The sequence below is a fragment of the Accipiter gentilis genome, chromosome 7 (assembly GCF_929443795.1).
Source record: "Accipiter gentilis chromosome 7, bAccGen1.1, whole genome shotgun sequence".
NCBI lineage: Eukaryota > Metazoa > Chordata > Aves > Accipitriformes > Accipitridae > Astur > Astur gentilis.
The window spans coordinates 8105524-8118682 of NC_064886.1; the positions used below are offsets into that span (position 1 = coordinate 8105524).

Below are 13159 nucleotides of genomic sequence, written 5' to 3' on the forward strand. Positions count from 1 at the left end.
TGCTTGAAAAATCATGAAAGAACCGTAGGCTGGAAAGCAGCTAAACTAATCCAGATTTAAGATGCTGCAGTTTGGGGTAGCTGAGGATCTCCTTCCTATGGCAATTGTCTTCTCAAGTGTAGAGGCTGAATAAAGTGTCATTACAGAATTCACAAGTCTTGTGGTTGCTGACCTGATATTGGAAGATTTTAATCTAACATAGAACAAATATCATCATCATTTTTCATATCTCTGAAAGCAGGAATGTGCTCGGTATCTTTTACATTTGATTCTTGCAGGCACTTTGAATGCGTATCTTATAAACCTGTATCCTGCTTTTGAATTTGCAGTGCAATATCATAACACTTCATCTTTCAGTGGAAAAGCCAACTTTAGGATGAAGCCTAGTAAAAGCCTCAGGGTTACACTCTGTATCTGAACTGCTTTAGAGATCAGCCTAGCTGAACTCTAATTTATAGAAGAAGGCTTCCCATGCTGCATTTGCATTGTACACATTTAGGGAGATTGGGAAGAGTTGATCTTGAAGTGTCATTTAGGCTGATTGTTCTGTTTTCGTGAAAATTTTGCCTGTAAGAGCTCTTGAACACACACTAATGAGGAAAGAGGTGAATAGAAGTAGACCACAGAATTCTGAATCCTCATTGTACCATATATCAAGAGACTAAACTTTATAATTAAATATACTGAACAACTCTATCCAAGCCTCTTTACAGTTCAAATCTGAAGTTCAATGTTGTGGTGCTAGCCCATCTTGAATCATGAGGGCCCAAAACTACCAATCGCTTACTTTTCTGTTGGGAATGCATGTAAGAAGGCTCTTATTTTTAGTATCTGCCATTGGAGATGGGAACTGGACTGGGTGGAGGGATGGAGGTCCTTGCAAAAAATATCAGACCAAGTGACAGTGTTGTTCCACCCCTGAATCAGGACATAATGTTATATAGCTGCCACAGAGTCCTGTACAGCTGCTAGATGAGCAATGTCTGAGTCAAGATCAGTGCTGTGGTATTCCCCTTCTGTACCTTTTTATTAAGCCCAATTCTTTAGACAGAAGTCATTTTAGCAAATCTAGGAGGATTTGGGAACTTTCCCCTTCCCTGCCCCTTGGCTTAAGGCTGTAGTTCATCTGAAAACTGAAAATGCCATTTAAAAAAAAGGAAATCACAGGCATCTGTGACAGGTCACTAATCTGTCCGTAAGGAAATGGCAGTGAGTGAGAGGGGCAAGTCTGTCATCTGGGCGGGCAGTGGGGAGAGGACTGTGAAGTCTCATTGACTGCTTGGTTAGTGGCAACATACTGAACTGTCAGGCAGGCTCATTAGGGACACGCTGTTAATTTGGTCAGGCAAGCGCTGCCAGGCAGCATTGTGTAGAGTTAAGCAGTGTGAATAGAGCCCATAAGCAAGCTGCTGGAATCTGCTTTTGTGGTCCCTTTGGACGGCTGTCCTCAGTTTTTGGCTTCTTTTCCAGTTTAAAGTGGCCACGTGGAGTTTTGGCACTGTTAGTGTTGCCCAAAGATTAGTTATAGATTGCAGAAGTAATCTAACTTGTGCTGAGATGAGTTACCCTGCTTCTCTTCTCAGCTGTTTTTGCATACATACATTTAGCCCAAGTGTCAATTCACTGCTTCTGGTGACTTAATTAGAAATGGATTAAGCCCTTCCTCTTTAAAACCCAATTTGAAATGCTATAGGTATTTTCCTTATCTTCACTGCTCACATGTGCTAGGCACCAGCTATATGGCAATTAAAGTTTGCATTTCTTTTCTACTGTCAGAAGATAACCTTTCTCCTCTCCACTTCCCTCAAGTCACAGAGTCCTGCAGGTGGTTTTGGAGGTACGACAGTATGTGCCTTATAAATCCATTGCACTCCCTAGAAGAGCTCGATAGTGAACTGTAATGTTATGGACTGACCCTTTGGTCTGCCTCTTCTCTGCCCAAGTGGTGGGGAAGACCTGCCACATGCAGCCTAGCTGGGTGGGTGTCCTGACTCCTTGTATGATGGACTGGAGTGATTCCTCATGTGATTATTGTAAAAGGTTGAGCAAGGGTAAGAGATTTTTTCCATCTCATAAAGGGAACAACCGGATTGTCTCAATGTTGTCTCCCCCCATTGTGCGTCAGAATATACTGTTAATTCAGGAGTTGGAACCCAACAGAGGATTTTCTGATTCTCTACCATGTGTTTGCCTTTATGACTCCAGTTCCTCTCTCATCCTTTGGGGGTGTTTTTCCCTGACATTGTCAGTCTTATAAAAACTTATTTTTGTGTCTGCCCAGTCTTCTGCCAGAGAAAAGGCTGAAATTAATAATTTGCTGGTAACCATTTTCTACATTTTTACCCGATTTATCTGATTATGTTAAAGCTGGGTCAAATACTCCATTAGGATTTTCAAATGCTAGCAGAATCGAGGCAGAAAAAGGTTTCCCAGGAGATCGACTGTGTACGCTTGCATGGAACAGACTTAGCAGGGAATTGGGCCTGCACAATTGCCTTGCAGAGTGCTGCACAGCTCCAGCACTTCTGTCACGAAATACCTGGGGTAATCATTAGTTGTGAATAGAGGATGTTCTCCACCTGCTGTGTCAGGCTCTGTTATTGCACTAGGAGGCTGCCCTTCTCCCCTGAAACAAGAGGAATTCATACCTCTGCCTATTCAGAAAGAGGGATATCTATTTAATGCAGTTCCCCGTTTAGGGAAGCAAAGTAGTGTTTTTTCCAACAGTGGAAAAGCACTTGCTGTGTGGGAGGGAATACTTCTTACAAACAAGCACTGAGTTTCCTCATTTTACTTTACCAGGGATTTCTATTAGAATAAGGCTGGAGGGTGGGAAATTTGGAATGATTCTGGGAAGCTTGACTCAGGGAGGGGAGAATGATTCACAGATTTTTATTATTGTTGTTTATTAAGGAGAACAGACCATTGAACCTAATCTTTTACTTATCTTTCCTTGCGAAAACTTAAAGCACTTTTGCAGTGACCCCAGAAGAGTTTGTGGGTTTGAACCAAGATCTTTCAGCATAAAAGCATAAATCCCAGCTGTGGGAGCTAGCCTACAACCATTTTAAGGTAGATTTATTCCTATTACCTTCATACTTGATAAGTATTTTAATAGTGAATCCTCAGTGCATCCCTTTTCTGTTTGTGAAGCGGGGTGGTAAATAAGTTGTTCATGGGAAATGGGGACAGCAGAGGCATTTTGCAAAACAGATCTGACAAGTCTTGAGACGTGCCACTTTCTGTGTTGTGGCAATGGTCAGTTTACCTCTGGTTATTGCTGGAGTCTCGATGGAAGAGGTCATTCATTCAAGGGTCATTCTTTAGTTTTGATGGGGAAAATTTGATTACTGAGAAGAGCAGCTTGTTTAGTAGCAACCTTTTCTTCTCCTTAATTTGGAAATGAACATTTACTTCTCCAAAAATAACTTTGCCTTTAATTAAATCAAAATATAAGATCAGTCACAAGGTATACATGAGAAGTTTTTAAGCTCCAGCTTAATATCATTTTAAGAACTATGAGGTGATTTACATTTATTTTTGTATTCTGCTACTATGAAAAAATTAGTGCAACGTAAACTATGTTTTAATTAAAATTTGGCAAGAGAATTTGAATGAAGGAAAAAATCAAAACTTGACACAGTCTGTGTCACAACTGTAATTTCATTCTTGTACTTCAGAAGATAATATAACTTAGTCATTTAGCTAATTCCTTAGGTCAATTCTTTAAAGAATCAAACAAACTAGATTCTGCCCAGTTTATGGCAATGGCAAGGCACTCTACTGTGGCCACATGGTCTTACTTTTCCACTTACAGTATCATGTTGTAAAGGCCCATACACCCCTAATACTTTTGGGTGTGCTGTCAGTGCCTGAGCATCACAGAAGCTTCCAAGCTTTTAACTTACTCTTAACTGGTGGAGACTGGAACAAACATCTTCATTATCCTCCCAAAAAATCCTGTCAGCAAAGCAGTCTCATCATATCTAAACTACTGGCTTGAATTTTGCTCATATTGTTGTCTGTAAAGCTAGGTAGCAGCTTAATAATCCCAGCAGAGAGAGAGAATGCATGCAAAGACTCTTATAGCAAGAAAAATTATACAGAAAGGACAAATGTCCATTGTCACAGCAAGTATAGAAACTTGAACTTAGATCTGTATTTTACTGCACTGGGGAAGGCAGAAGTCCTCAGCTTCCAGAACTGTGAAGCAAACACTTCCGACCAACTCAACACCTATCCTAGAAGGATTTCCTTATAGGCTCAAGAAAACTGATATATGTCAGTAGCTGTAATAAACACATTGTGCAACATTAAGTAGTCTCCAAGGCTTTGGATAATCAACAGAAATCTTAATTAAGTTCAACCTCTGATAAGAACTTATCAGTGATTATAGACATTTAGTTGACATGTAAGCAATCCTCTAAGGTCACCAAAAATAATTTCTTCGTTCATACTTTCTAATGAAGTTGAAACTTTTTTTTGCTTAAAGGTCCAAAGTAACATCAGCCACATGGCAGTGAAAGAGATGTGATAAGGCATCAGAAATTCATCAATAGCTTCTTAGTAAAGCTGCAAAATAAACTCTTCAAACTTTCCTGTAGTCAGTTTATGCCTGGAATGAACTTGTCCTGTGTCCTGTCAGAGAATCTGGATAAGTGTTTTGACAGAAATCAGATATCCTCCGTCAGGATTGTTAGTACCTTCCAAAACTGAACTCTGAAAGTGAGCCATGCAAACACTGGAGTGTATGGGTAAAATTACTCAGAGAGGCTGTATAAGAACAAACATATGTCAAGGATAGGGTATAGGCTTCCTCCTAATGGCCTCGGACTTTGTAGCCCACTTAGGTTGCCAGAATTGAACATGATACACAGTTTGTGGCTTTTGTGTCTTATTTCTTAAGGCAATGCATGGTGTACAAATCATATACTGCAGCAAAATACGGGGATCTGTAGTTACCCTACCAAGTGGCCTGTCTCCTGTCCTTGATTTGACCCCTGGTGTTCCCCTTGGCTGTCCTGATGTCCCTCTCCAAATTAGCAATCTCTGCATAAAGAAAATGAGCATCAAGATCAATCCCAGCAAGAAGGATCCTCATAATGAGACTAAAGGCTCCATTCCACAGAAAGATTTTGTCAGTCAGCAACATGCTAAAATCCACAGTGCAGGCAGTACATCCCAGAGATCATTATTAAGGAATTTGGTTAAAAACTATTTCCCTGGGAGTGATTTTGCTGCTTGGGCAAATCTCTCACAGGTGCAATCTATTAGGAAGGCCAGACCACTTCTTATAAACAAGGAAGCAAGAATGATCCAAAGAATAGGCAATGATGTGTTGCCTTGCCAGCAAGGAAAGTCCAAGAGAAGACTGCAAATTTTAGTGGAAGTCGAATTTTTGGGGAAGAATCCATAGTCTATAATGGGACTTTTGAAGGGAACTATTTATTCTGTACAAAATTGTCCAGAACTGGTAGTTTAAGAAACAAACAGAAATACCCAAAGAAAAACTCAAGCAACCTAACCTGGTTATTGAATGAATGTTGCCCTCTTTTTGTGTAGTACAGGTGGAACTGACAATAGATTTAAGTCATCTGCTATGCAACGTGATTTGCTTTGCCATAGCCAATTTCAACTGCAGCAGCCAACACTGATTGTTCAAGTTGGGTGACACCAGCATTTGTGATCAGAGATGCAGCCCCCTTTTTTCGTTATTCTTTTTTTTTTTTTTTTTTTTGTTGAAGATGATCAAAAGAATGAAAATTATAGGGACCTTCCTCACCTGAGAGGCACAGAGTTGGGTGAGTAGATATTCTTGCAAATTCTCTTAACAGCAACTCCCAGCTTCAGCCTGACAATACAACACTGATATGTTCCTCTTTTCTCCTAGGAATGAGAATTCAAGATCAAGCAAGAAGGTAAGCTACATAGTTATTTATAACAAATTCCACATCCATTCAAAAAACATTTTTCCTAGAAATCCTTTCAATCTGAAATTCAAATATTCTTTGAAGCCAGTTCTCTTGCAAAATTTGTGGTCCTTTTTTTTTTCTGTATTACCTTAAAGTACATGTAGAAGGTTATAATTTATTCCTTTGTTTCCTTGGCTAAGGAGAATTCAGTGTGTATTTTTGCTTTACCCCATTAGTTTGAGTGATTCATCTTGCCTTCCAAAATGATTACATGTCTATCAATCCAACTGCAAACCCTTTTTGAAAACTCCTTGCCACTGTTGTATATACTGAATAAATCAAAGCCAAACTATCTCAAATACATGTTTCTGTGACACAATAAAATGATTGCTAGGATTATAACTGTCTGTAGCTGGAACTGAGAGCTATTTAGCATTGAACAATCAACCATTCCCCACCCCTCCTCGCTAAAACCACTGGAAAGTGTGTATAACCAGTATTTGATCTTTTTCTGCAGCATCCAGAGGAGCCTGCGGAAGCAACCACCTGAAACAGTCCTCTCAGTACTTTCCACCTGTAGCCCCATGTGCCTTATTTGCAAATCATTGCATTTGGGCTTTCTCTGGGCACCGAGTCAGTCTGCTTGTTGTTAAACATTTTTCCATCTGTTTTTGTCTCCACACTGGATTTCTGCTGGACCCTGAAAGCGGTGAATAGTTTTGAAGGAAAATGACCTGACTGAAGCAGAATACAATTTGAAGAGCCCTCCACATGTTATTGCTAAATCCTGGAAGCCTCCCTTCAGGATTAGTGGTTATTTAGTTGTTTCAATGGCCAGGGCTAACAGCGCTCTGGTAGGCAGAGCCGGTCTCAGGTGGCCTCATTGGCTCTGGTTTTGCATCAGGTTGTTTTCACTCCTTTTTCCTCAGAGCTGTCTTTCCTCCTCAGCTACTCTTCTTCCTCTCTTACTCACGTGGTGTTGCTCTACTGTGCAAATACACGTAACTTAAATCATGGTTGCTCTGGTTCCACCTTCCGTTTTTTGTATTTGAGTATTAAATTTCACTTTTTTTTTAAATCAAACAACAACACGTTTCTTTTTGGGGTCACAGAAGCATGTTTGGCATGTTTAAGTTGCCACTGTGAGGTTCTTCTCCAAATAGAATTCAAACCATTATGTTACAGTCTGTACCAGACCCTTCCTAGCAGCTGTGTTTATACAGCTCCTAGTAAAATGGGTCCCTGATTAGGATTTTTGAATAGCTCATTCACTGAAAAAATGGTGTTTTGAACCAGCTAAAGCTATTTAAAAAATTGGGATAATATATGATTAAAAGTTTTGGTTTGAAAAAATGTCAGTGGCAACACCCTGCCAAATTTTAGGCCCAAAACATCATCGCCATTAGTATCACAAAGATTAAGTTACCAGAATTTAATTGGGCAATAAGTGTTTTTCTTTTGCTTGTTTAAAAAAATAGGTGAAAAATTAATTTGACAGAGATTGAAAATTATACGTTCAGAGTAGTCACCCAAAATGGTTAAACCTTGGTAAATTATATGAAGCTGAGGACAGGTTCTGTATGTTGGAATTGTCAAACAACAGTAATTTGGGGGCAACTTGATCCAGAATAAGAAACTGAACATTAGAGCAGTTGTGGGGTTGCTTCACAACTATCAAGACAAGCTGTTTGAAAAACCAAAACCCATCCTCTATTCTGAGTGGCACTGGTACACGCTACAGACCCTGTGTGTTGGACAGGTGGGTTGTAAATAGCTATTCTGTTCCTGCCAGACAATGTCTTTATGAGGTTGGAGAAGCAATACTTGGTGTGCCAGCAGCAATGCCTTCTGGTGTGCAGGGAACCCTACAGGCTTGAAAAGTGTTAAGGCTGGGAGGAGAAGGTACCTCAGCTGGCCTATTCCCCGCCGTGGAGTTAGCTGCATTTCCAGTATTCTGCAAGTTTGGTTACATGCTTTCTTGCTGCGGATACTGGCATTAAACAAAAACAGTAAGTGTACATTAAGGCAGGGAAACACAAGTGCTGCTTCTGCTCCATTAAGCTGGAACACATGATTAAAGGACCAAAAGCTACTTTGGTTGACAAACTCCATACTTAAATGTTTTTTAAATCATAAACTAAGAGCAAAGATTTATAAGTTTGTGTCGTGATCCATAAATCTAGATCTCCTCTTGTCCTTCTACTTGAGACAAATGGCTTGTAGAGGAAATTGTAGTGGTTTGGATAAGTCTAGGTTTCAGCAGTCAGCCTTCTTAGGTCGACATGTAAGAAACATCTGTAATTGTTTGAGGAATTTGGCAGACGATCTTCTGCTTAAATCACATTTTCCCCTTTGAAAGTTGGAAATGTCCATGTATAGATTAAAACACACAAGCCACATACCTCTGCTCTTGTGGAATTAAATATGGTATCCACTTGCTGTTACCTTGCAAATCCTACTGCAACATAAGAGCAAGTTGATACCTTGCTATAGTAGAAGAGACCAACTTAAGGTTATTTAAAACTGTGTACCGTTTTTGTGCCCCAGAATAAAATCTAATAGTTTTAAGTGGAGTTGCCATTAAGTAGTGGGCTACTTCAGTGTTCAGTTTGCCACTTGCTTTGGGTTTTGACTAAGACTAAAATCAAAAGGTTCTTTGAGTAAAATTATACAAACCCTCCTTTCCAGGCAGAATTGCTAAGTTATGTGCAGAGTTGTCACACACTGGGCCTCTGAGTACATTTAGCATACAGTTGTGCATAGTCTGTTTAGAATCATCTCATCCTGCAATGAGATCATGTGAACTCAAAGCATATTCAATTTAATCCTTGTTTTCAGGATTATACCTTGGAAATTTAAAATTGCAGAGTATAAGAAAGGCATAACATTCCTGACTGCTCATTATAAAAAATGAGGCCCAGCTCGTTGTGAAGTAAGTCTTTGGTTCTGCCACCGAAAGCAGAATTTGGTGAACGGACTTCAGTGGGAGATTCAAGCTGATGTCTGGTGACCTTTGTCAAGCAGAACAAATGATTGCTATGTTTGCTAGAGTTGTATTAGTGCTGGATGCTTCTGGTGCAGCATGAGCAAATGAAGTTTAAAAGTCTGGCTGTCTCTCAGCAAACTTTGCCTTTTGATTGAGTCTACAAATGCTGTAGCATAGACCCTCCAGGCAGGAATTTCAGGCTCTGCTTTATTTGATGCCAGGTCCTTTAATAGTTTCAGAAAGTGATTTTGCTTGTAATACAAAAGCATGATGAAAACAGGCAAGATCCTGAATAATGTGTTAAAATCAATTCCTTTCTGTCAGATTCCTGCATAGCATGTCCTTTGGTAGACACAGTAGTTCTCCGAACAACCTGAGGAAGAGACTGTCACACAGATGCTGCATACAGGCTGCATCTCTGTGTGTTCCAGCTCCGGAATGACAAAGCATAGCTATCAACTATTTAAGCTTAGCCCAGCTCATAGTGGACAAAGACACAAAACCAGGCAAGAAACACTCCCCCCCAACAAAAAAAAAAAAAAAAAAAGCCAAACTTTGCAACTACTCGTTACCCTTTTTTGCACGAGTAACCTATAGGAGCTGAAGACTATATTGATGATTCAGAGACTCATCTGTGATCCTGACCTTGACCACTGAAATGGTGGTAAGTTTACTGTGGAAGTGCCCTTGGTAGCTTTGAGCTCGAGGATGTACTAGATTTCATCCTAGCAGCATTCAGTGACCAATCTTGTGTGATGCCAAGACTTTCTATGTTCAGCACCCTGCTTTATTCTAGAGACAAGCTTAGTTGGTTGTCAGTAGTCCTTCTGAGGCAGGGATTTTTACTGTGGACTGATTGAGTGAGAATCGCACTAGAGGGAATGAAGGTGGAGGAATTGTCTCTCTTAAAGAGACTGCTGGAATAAAAAAATACCGCTACTCTCTTCAGTATGTCACTACTGTAGCGCCATGGAAAACGGACTTACTGTTTTCTTGCAACACTTTCTGCTACCTCCTTTACTCTTGTTTTCCTTTCTGTCATCTGTACTTTTTCCGTGCTGGTCTCTCTCCTACATTCAGTATCTCCCTCTGTTTTCACTTATTATCTTTACGTACTTAATCCAAGGCAGTCAGTTCAAGCTGCTTTTTTTTGCCTTTACTCCCTGGGAAACATCTACATCCTTTCTGTTCCCTTCCCAGGGCCTTTCAGTATGCCAGCACTGGCATGTCTTAGCCAGCTGCAAGCCTCCCTGCTCCTCCAGCCAAGCAAGTAGTTGATAGCAACAGACTGGGTGCCTGACTGGACTCCGCCGAGTGTTTCCCCTTCGGGATATTCTTAGCGGCTGCTGCTGTGCTCGATGCAGCATGGCTTAGTTTCTCTGTATGCGGTGGGGGTGGCAGGACGGGTTCATACAGAAAGTGCAAAGCAGTCTGGCATCTTCCACAACTGCAGGTTTTTTCCTCACGAAGAATATAGGTTTCCTTTTCAGGAAGATTGTCCTATTTGGAGGTTGCTTTTCACATTTGCAGGGGAATACAGTGTAGTATTTCTCTTGCAAGCCTATCTGAACCACTTCAAGAAGTTGCAGGGAGTATTTTACAGCTGATTGGCAGTTGTCAGTCACTGGTTATACATCTTCAATGTTTTTCTTAGGCAGGCTGAATTGCCTGATAACGGCTTTCTGGAATGTAGCAGGAGGCAGTGCAGCATTTTCATTTAATTGCTTGTGGAGATAGCTGCAGGATTGTGGTGTCTGAAAATATTGCTAAATCTCGGGGGATTTCTTGGCATTTTGTTGCCACAATAAAGTCATAGTTGTCACAGTGGCTTAGTGCTGCCACAGAATATATGTACAATTATTTATGCAGCCTGAAAATGTAGTGCAATAATAAAATACTGTATTTACGTATCTGCGACTTGCTTTCATTTGAGTCTTCTAATACTACTTTTGTCCTTTGCTGTATTATTTAAATGCATATTTTTCATATTTGACATTTATAAAGATGTTAAGAAGAGTTGTATGCTGTCAGTCTGGTCACATTTTGCAGCCAGTCTTAAATATGATCCTACTTGTGGGTTTGTGTCTCTCAACTGTATTTATTACCTAGGCATTTCAGCTTTGTAAATCCATATTTATAAGGAATTTGTTCCACAGTAGAACTGCCATTGCATTATTAATACCAAGATGACAAGTGTCCTGAAAGTGAGGTGTCAAGCAAACATAGGAGGTTTCCACTTGAGTTTTTTCGACTGTCCTGAAGCCCAGAAAGTCCATGTTGTGGAGCATTTGCAAAGTAAGATTAATGCAGTGCAGAGCTGCTGATGAATTACAGGAGAGCTGTCCCTTGAGACAAAAATGAGGTTGCTATGTCTCCACCCCTCCCCTAGCAGGTCAAAAGTTAGCTTTGTTTGAGAACGTAAAGGTATCTGCTTTTCTGTGTGTCATAGTTGAGATCTCCTTGTTCACGGTTATGTTCACTGTATGCAAAATATTAGCCTACAGCAGGAGTGGATTTTTCCAGTAGAAGTTATCTTAGTTGCACAAGTGTGAAAAATACTTTCTCTGCATTGTGTTTTTGAAGATCCTTTTCTCACACTGTAATTTTTCTGTCTATTCCTCTTGTTCCCTGTGAGATGTTTCAGTTCAAGCATTATGATTTAGTCAGGAGAGCATTTACGCTGTGAACATGAAGAATGCTCCACTTACCTTCTTACCTGTATCTGTGGGATTAGACCATGAACTCTTTAGCTGAAAACATCCCTGGCAGGTTGCTCATATGCACAGTCATTCTGGCCCAAGCAGAATTGCTTACATAAGTAAAAAACCTCGATGTGACCTTGCAGTGCTACTTAGCAAAGTCATAGGCACATTGGTCACGGTAGAGTATTACAGGAGGAGCTTTCCTGATGCTTCTTTGTACTTTTACTATTTCCATTTGTCATGGCCTTGGTGCATCTCACTTCTGGGTTTTTTTTTAGTAGGAACATTGTTTCTCTGTTATGATACATTTGAGAATTCACTGCTTTTTCTCTCAGAACTTAAACTGGAGAGAGACGTTTAGTATGTCTTACAGAACAGATCTGAAATATGAGCTAATCAGACTAATCTGATAAAATAGGTTTTAGAATTAATCTAACACCAATCTGCTGCTCTGTAAAAAGCATACATAAGCAGTATTTATTGTATGTAGCCACAAGAGGGGGGGGGGGAAAAAGCCCACATGTAGCATGGCTGCATTCAGCTACTGCAGCAGCAAGGGTTTCCTAAGAACACTGAACGTCATAATCACAGTCCTGTGTGTTAGCCTAAACTTGCTAATAAATGTTTGTGCACAAACCCAGCCTCTCTGAGAAAGGAGAGATTGAGCTGAAAATCATCCCTGGAAACCTGGAGGATTTTTAAGGTGAATAGGGAGAAGGGAAGGAAAAAGATGATTTTCAGGCGGTAATGAAAGATGGCTTTGGAGGACGCGTGCACGTACAAGGAGCCTGAGGGAGGAGGTGGAAGATAGAAAATTCAGCGTCTTTGAACACTGACAAATCACCTGGCTATGCTTAATGATCTGACAGTATCTTCTCACCGGCTGCATCAACATTAGGGCTATTCATCACTTTTATAGTTTCATAGCATTAGGTAACACAACTTTTCTATCAACACATGGTTTTTCCTGCCTGGTAAGCTGAAGAACAGCTTCTTAATGGCTACTTCTGCAGGGGAAGCACGCAAACAAGCAGGTTGTACTTCAGTTCAGATTATGTGATTTATGTCTCAGAAACATTTTTGTCTGCCACAGCCACTTGAAGCTTGAGACATTGATTCTAGAAACTGTTATTTTGCTATTCATCATCAAAGGTTTGGTCAAAGGTTTCTTATGATCAAAGTATTTGTGTCTTCACAACCCTCTTTGTGAGACTTCCCAGTGTCCCCTTTGATGCAGTTTAGGAATGGCTGAAAGTAATAAAACATACAAACGGAGAGGTTTTCATAAAGATAGCATTTATTTTGGGAAGCAGTGGTATCTTTACCATTTATTACTGGGAAGCAGCTATGTCATCAGGCTTCTTGGGAGACAGCTGTATACAGCTGCTGAATGGAACTAATTTTTAGACAGCTATTTTATAAGAAGCATCATTCATCACACTGATCCACTGAGAAGCCTTGATGCTGTCAAAACTAATGGGCGTACTGTAACATCAGCAACCATGTTGAAATAAGAAATTAGAGGCATGAGAGTCTTTGGGGTTTCGATTTCTTTGTGT

At 40.3% G+C, this 13159-nt stretch overlaps 1 protein-coding gene across 4 annotated transcripts in view; it reads left to right on the plus strand.

The window, feature by feature from the left end:
- The window catches only part of ZDHHC8 (zinc finger DHHC-type palmitoyltransferase 8), a 123174-nt gene that overhangs the window by 59457 nt on the left and 50558 nt on the right, over nucleotides 1-13159 (plus strand). Inside the window, exons 2-3 of one of the 4 annotated variants that reach the window (XR_007506726.1) lie at nucleotides 5745-5801; nucleotides 5891-5918. The exons of the other annotated variants lie outside the window; for them this stretch is intronic. The gene's annotated coding sequence lies outside the window, so the exon portion shown is untranslated. The remainder of the gene's footprint in view (nucleotides 1-5744; nucleotides 5802-5890; nucleotides 5919-13159) is intronic. 4 annotated transcript variants of the gene reach the window in all.